This window comes from Haliotis rufescens, unplaced genomic scaffold (assembly GCF_023055435.1).
Source record: "Haliotis rufescens isolate VD_foot unplaced genomic scaffold, xgHalRufe1.0.p SCAF_8, whole genome shotgun sequence".
NCBI classification, from domain to species: Eukaryota; Metazoa; Mollusca; class Gastropoda; order Lepetellida; family Haliotidae; genus Haliotis; species Haliotis rufescens.
This window is the reverse complement of record NW_025964372.1, coordinates 13,918,909-13,926,620: the sequence shown is the minus strand read 5'-3', so window position 1 is coordinate 13,926,620 and position 7,712 is coordinate 13,918,909. Positions and strand designations below refer to the sequence as shown.

The 7,712-nt window shown below is 37.4% G+C and overlaps 1 non-coding gene across 1 annotated transcript; it reads right to left on the bottom strand.

The window, feature by feature from the left end:
- Positions 1-3,720: 3,720 nt before the first annotated feature.
- Trnar-acg lies at positions 3,721-3,793 on the bottom strand. The gene has a single exon. It is a non-coding gene; the product is annotated as a tRNA-Arg (tRNA).
- Between the last annotated feature and the right edge of the window lie 3,919 nt (positions 3,794-7,712).

Sequence of the window (7,712 nt, the reverse complement as noted above, 5' to 3'; positions counted from 1 at the left end):
GTCCATTCGTACTTGTGCGGTGCAATGATTGACTTTATGTAGCAATATCAAGTATATAATTAAATAGGTGCTACTAGTCGTATTAATCACATTTGCCGGAATGGACATGGGTAACGAAACTGTCACGCACTGCAATGAAGTCCTTCACATTCCGACTGGTTCGTGACAGAATTTGCTTTGTGGCATTTTCTATGATCTGTGGAGATGGATTTCGTCGCCGACGGAAAAGTTGTGATTGAGTTTTTTAATCGCCATACATTTTTAAAAAATATTTATCCCGTGCATTATTATAAATGAACTGACCATGGTTGACATCTCTGAATGACGGGTCATTTTTATCAATTATCCTTTGCGAAAAGAAGAGCCTTTAAAACTTAAATCTAATTCAACTATAAACAAACTGAGACACTGTCCTTTCTATTCAGTTTCATTGTATGGGTGCGGATAAGGCGGTTAGAAAATCCAACATCCCTTATCAACACAGACGGAGTGTCTGGTCACTGCACGGTAAAGTTGAAATAGATCCTTTGAGCCTAAAAAAGGTTGTATTGTTCCGAGATTATGAAATAAATCATTAACGCGAGCTCAAGTTCCCCTTTTGTCCACCAAGTACCCCCTAAGGGCTGGGGATTCACAAACACACAAGCATTGTTGACTTTTACAGGAGTCCCGTTTCGCAACGCGGAACCGAAAATAGGACGACTGGTCAGTGATAACAGTGGTCATTGTATCCGCTAACGACTGTTGAATGAAGACAGGGGTCGCATTGTGTTAGGTAAATGATACATTTGTCAATCGCTGCTGTAAAGGCCAGCAATTTCTACAGCTGGCGTTAGTGTCATTGAAATCCCTGTTTGTCGAATTTGACGCAACACTTGGTCATCCGAATAGAGAGAAGACTTTCGGTGGACATCAGACGGAAGATTGATCGATTTTCATAAATTATCACACCAAGATGCAAGTCCTGTGTCAAAGGGTGTAAATTTTGTGGCGGAACTTTCGTCTAAGTTGCAACATTACATGACATCTGTCAATCAACACAATGCAAGAAAGATATCACACTTTGAGATACAGTCAAACTGATTAGAGATGTGTTATTTCTGCTTTGATGGAATGAGATTTAATGGCGTTGATGTGTTAAATCCATAGTTTTCATACCGTCATATGTTAAACCCGTCTGTCTAATCGAATTGCAATCGGTATTAGCTGAAAGCGGATTTAAGTCCGATAATGATAAAAAATGTCCGATTTAATTTTCAGCAATACACAATATCGGAAAATGATTTGTCATCCTCTTCTAAAGAAAAGAAAACCATGATTCACGAAATATGCCTGACTTCAAGACGAACATCTAGTCTCTGAAGTGAACGTATTTTACAGAAAAAAAGCAGTTGTCAACATATAGTTATAAAATATAATATAAAAGGAACCACGAGAATGCATGAAGTAAACTAAAACATGTTTATACTGTTATAGACTTGCATGGACTGTTTGGGATGTATTTGTTTCAGGGTCTGTATGGTAGACTGCATGACGTCTTAGCCATAGAATATCCGTTCACATATTTTCTGACCATGTTGTATCTGTTAAGTCCCTCTCTGTTCCCAGGTATGCTAAATCTTGTGAGCCTCTCGTAGCTATGATACATTGGATCTATACTGTGCCCAGTGGTGATATATCGATTTAGACACGTAGCTAGTTATGATATACAGTTCCTAGTTATGATACTGTAGGAACAGGAACACTGTAGCTTGTTATGATATTTGTTTGTTTATTGTTTAACGTCACACTCAGCAATATTCCAGCTATATGACAGCGGTCTGTAAATAATCGAGTTTTGGCCTGACAATCCAGTGATTGACATCGTGAGCATCGATCCACGCAATTGGGATCACTGACATGTGTCAACCAAGTCAGCGAGCCTGACCACCCGATCCCGTTAGTCTCCTCGTACGACAAGCACAGTCGCTTTTACAGCAATTGATAGTTACAATATATTTGTCAATATATTTGTTATATATTTGTTATATATATATATATCTCTGTTTATACTGTACCTTTACCGAGCTATGATATATATGTTTATACTGTACCGAGCTATGATATATATGTTTATACTGTATCGAACTATGATATATCTGTTTATACTGTACCGAGCTATGATATATCTGTTTATACTGTACCGAGCTATGATATATATGTTTATACTGTACCGTACTATGATATATATGTTTATACTGTACCGTACTATGATATATATGTTTATATTGTACCGTACTATGATATATCTGTTTATATATTTAACCGTGCTACGTTGTACCGGTTTATACTGTACCGAGGTATGCTATTTTATTAGCACTGTTTTAAAGCTATACTTTGTGTCCACTGTTCCTGAGAAGGCTATAGCGGTACATTTGTTTGTTATTCCTCGACATGCTAACAATGTAGCCAAAACTAATAGAAGTTACTTAAAACGCGAATTTACATTTCACCTGACGTGCACCACACGCTTAACTCATTTCTTAAACAAATATAATAAGATTATAAATTATTTATTGGGGGTCACATTTAAATATAATCTATTCGATACAGAAAATCTGTATTATGTACAATTATTGATACAGTAAAGATTATGTGTGCTTTGATGTGTTGATATTACATCTCATGTCAGAACATTTTTAATCAACAACATTAACATCGCGAATGTTCGATGTCCTGAATAAGGAGCCTCATGTATCAACTTGGTAGGACCCCGTCAAGATCCGGGGTAGAGCTGGTCATCAGCAACCCGTGCTTGTCATGACTGGCGTCTGACGGGATCGGGTGGTCAGGCTCGCTGACTTGGTTGATGCATGTCATCGCATCCCAATTGCATGGATCGATGTTCATGATGCCAATCACTGGGTTGTCTGGTCCAGACTCGATTATTTACAGACCGCCGTCATATAGCTGGAATATTGCGGAGTGCGGCGTTAAAAAACAAACAAACAACTTCGAAGAAATCCATTATAAATATCACACCTCTGTCCAACATGCCATTCTACCAGCGAGACCTTAGTCCACACTGCCGCTAATAAAGTCCAATTGCAATAAACAGTTCATGAACTGTTTTAAAGATAGCTAAAGATAACGGCTCACCATGGCCCGGATCATGTCAAAACCAACAAATTACCGGCAAATATCCTTGGGCAGTTTGAGCAAAAATGTAGTAGGGATGTGACTTTATTTACGTAATAGACCTCGACTAAGCCTAATTTTGAACCATGATGGATTAGTCGTGTCACATCTTTTAACCCCAGGGGACTCTCCGCAATCAACCCCCCGACAGGCACCCTTTGTTTGTCAGCTACCCCGGGGCACGCAGAGGCGCCCGTGTGGAACATTGCAACCAGCCTGCTCAATTTTAGATGTACGTTATCTAGATCAACGCACCCGATACCAAATGCACTTAATATATTGTAAGACGTTTTATCTGGATTAGTTCACGAGATATATGGAATATTGAGTCTGATAAATTAAAACTGTTTGATAAGAGAATTATTACGTTTGGAATTCGAGCCAACTTCGGCTAACTTGATTGTTCAATGTTGTTTATGAATGTAACCGATACACAACACACGAAATTGAAATATATAAAAAATTTCGCCGTGTTGTTATTCCGACATGGAAAAATTACATCAATCGGAAAAATAAAAGTTTTTGGAAGTGAAAAAAAATGTTCGAGCGTGCCAGGATTCGAACCTGGAATCTTCTGATCCGTAGTCAGACGCGTTATCCGTTGCGCCACACGCCCTGCTGACGTGGTAGGGCAAATTTAGGCTATATATAGCTAAAAGGATTTATGCTTCGCAACCACTTCCGGGATGCTAAAAATAGCCCAGACGACAATGCCGACAATTTTTGTTTGCATGTTTCGGATTTTTCTACCTCAAACTAAATCTTGTAACACTTCGTTTTCAGTAATACGCTAAATACAGCCGATGTGCGCAACGTATTTCCGATGTTTCAATTGAAATTATTGTTTAAGAAGGCTGATTGCGTTGGATCACAGCCTTGTCGTATAACAGCAAACTTGGGTTGATTATGATCTGAGTACAAAGGTGGAATGTTTGAGGTTATTCAAATGATCCATGCCCAAAATACGAACCAGACTTGTGAGAAGATGAATTCGGTTGTTTATTGATCCTGGATATGCTCACAGACAAAACTACAGAGGTCATGTTTATAATATATAGATCTAGGCCTGCTGCAGTAGATCTGGATCTATTAATTACTATTTCTTACCATGAAGATTTAGGCCTGAAGTGTGCTTGGCTCAAATGGACCCCATAGCTTGGCTTTACACAGAATTTGTAAACAAAAGTTTAAATTTAATCAAATTCAAATTCCATAGAGCATTTTTACGTGTTGTGTACTGTGTGGAAATACAGCGAGTTCCATCAGAGACCATAACATATTCTATGGTCTCTGGTTCCATGCTCTCCCTTAAGATTCTAGAGTATACTAACATATAGGCCTATGAAATCTCTTATTACACAATACACATCTCTCCTCTAACATTAAAACAATTAACTTTCCCGATGCTGATTTCATATGTGCAAGATTAATTCTAGAGCTGTACAGCAGTTTGAAAGTGAAAGAAAATTTGAAGTGTGACTTTCCCGTTGACCTGCAACAATTTTAAGGCATCGCGATCGGCATGTATACACAAAAGACTGATCAATCAACCCAAAGTTCGTATCATCATAACGGTCAGTTTTCATATATCGATTATAATGTATTTCTATAAATAACAGCTTAGTTTGCTTTTTGTGCATCACGTACGATATCATTGATTGGATGAATCAATCAAGATCATTAATTCAAACAAATATGGTTATCGATCAGAAAGGACAAAAATCTTTTGAATTTGCATGTAACACTAAAATTAGTGGTCCTTTTGAATTCGTTGTAACCGTAGTTTACTGTATGTATTTATTGGTAAAATGAAACAAATTTTATAAAGGAACCCCCAAGTGGGATGATCGACTCTCTCTCTCTCTCTCTCTCCTCTCTCTCTCTCTCTCTCTCTCTCTCTCTCTCTCTAGATAATTTAGCAAACTGTCATATATAGCATACAGGGTTGTTGTTTTATTTGGACACAAATAAACTCTCTCTCCCTCTCCCTCTCTCTCTCTCTCTCTCTCTCTCTCTCTCTCTCTCTCTTCTCTCTCTCTCTCTCTCAGATCAAGGTACGGTGAAACACTATAAGCACGGTTACAGCCATTGACAGTAGTCGGAATCTACAGGATACAAATAAGGATTAAAATACCCGAAATTTGGCTTTCTCATGCTATTTGATGGATTGCCTTCTGCTATTTTGTAGGATGTTTTCTTTTATGATTTAGTGTATAAGTGCTAAATTGGGTTAGGAATTCATGGACCCAATGTAGGTTTTCTCAAGATTTAAAAAATCCCCGTGAAGTTTCACGTTCGAATTGCGCCTCGAAACTTTTGTGTCCTTCGCACAAACTGTGGTGAAATGTTAACGTATTCCCCATAATATATCTCGGAAATTTGAAAGGAAAAAAACATTTTGAGGTGTCACTTTTGTGTTTGACTCCACTGAAAACGGCATATAAAATAAAGCTACACGGTATGTTTCACAAGCGATATTTCGTGCACATGTGCACTTAGAAGATTTATCAGTCTAGTCCATTTCATTATTATTTTCAGTTTTCGATAAATTTCACAGTTACGTTTGCCTTTGTGTATAAAATGTACTTTAATCTACAAGTTTTATGCCACTCCTATTTCAAATTGCATGGGCACGCTGACCTACCCGCGTTCCCTTTGTATGTACTTAAAGTCTACATATGTCCCAGTTAACTTAAATACCGGGTACATAGCCACAGTGTAGCTATTTCTATAAAACGCCAAAAGTAATGGCCACCTAGCACGAAATACGCATGCGTTAAATGGCGTTTCGTGTTTATTTTTTCTTTTACCTACGTTACTTATAGAGAACGCCCAGTTCTATCGCTAATATAGGTAAAACTGTTAGGGGGTATCTGTGTCTGTTTAATCTTATCCGCGACGCTCTGTCTGCTATCGCAAACGACAAAACATTTCCCAGTCCATTTAATTCACATTCTCATTTCACGCATGAATTGCCCGTGGTGTAATGTCAATCCTCACGAGCGCCTCTTGTCAACGCCGAACCCGACTCCATTTATAACTCCGTGCAACTCGTGCAAGGCGAGATAACGCCTGATATAAACGTGATAGTGATAATTTGTTGGACTTGTCACTGAACAGTAGTATAAATATGGGAAGGAACCATTTCTTATGATTTTGTCACAAATATACTATTTTCGCGAACGTTATGGGTATTTCAATTGTTGTCACTGTTGATAATTCACCTACCATATATAATCCTGTACCATTTTTATTATTCAGTACCCGTGAAGATCCGGGTAAAAAAATAGGTCTTCAGCAACCCATGCTGGCCGTAAAAGGCGACTAACGGGATCGGGTGGTCAGGCTTGGTGACTTGGTTTATGCATGTCATCGCATCCCAATTGCGTATAGATCAATGCTCATGATGTCAATCAATGGATTGTCTGATCCAGACTCGATTATTTACAGACCGCCGTCATATAGATGGAATATTGCTAAATGCGACGTAAACAACAAACAAACATATCATTATTGTGTCTTGCTTTACAAGGGTTTAAGGATCTATTCCGAAACGCAGCTATTACAGTATAATAAAGAAGTTGTCATTCATATTTTCTAGTCTACTATTTCAATCTGCCTTCAAACGGCCTTTCTCTGCCAATCAACTGGAAATGCCAAATCTGAAAGTTGCAGAAAACTTTGAAATAATGACATAAACATTATGAGAAATGCTGCAAAGGCTGACCTTCCTGGTCATGCTTGTTCCGGTTATATCTCTATGTCTTAAAAATATCATATTGGGTCAAAGGCTTGCTCATGTTCAATATTAGAAACACGATTCATGAAATCTTTTCAATCTTTCTTTTCGACACAGTTTAGTCTCAATCCACATTAAGGGAGCAACCATTTGATTTTCAAAAAAATAATGAAACCCATGCATGTTTTACTCAGAAAATAATGCCTCGCATTGTAGAAACAAAATACTCTTTCATTTTCTTGCAGACAAATCCCCAAAGAATACAGTTAGTTAGCTAGTTAGTTATATATATATTTTTTTTAAACTTCTTACTACTATAAACACATCGGATAACTTTCATAACCCATTGTGAAAGGTTTGTCCATTGCTTCAACTATGCAGATCTTGTGTTTTGGCTTAAAAAGACCTTTATCATAAATTATCATTACAAAATCCAGATTTTGAAATTCGCTCCATGTAATACGGATAGAAGAATATACAAATAAACACTTTTGGCAAATAGTTTATGTGTATATCAACAATCGTTTTGTTTTCAACATTTCAAATGGACAATATTTTTATGGAGCTGTTGTAAGTATGTATCCCATGCGCAGAATGGATAAATGATGACATATTGTATGATATATTATAAGTTCCTTCACGGACCTAAATAATTTATTCAGGTCCTTGATTCCTAAATATTATATATAATATATATAATATACCCCCTACCCTTCTAAATGTGTATTATCATTATTAGTGCTTTGATATCGCACCGCCTTGCTTGTATCAATTATTTTATGTCAATGGAGATAAA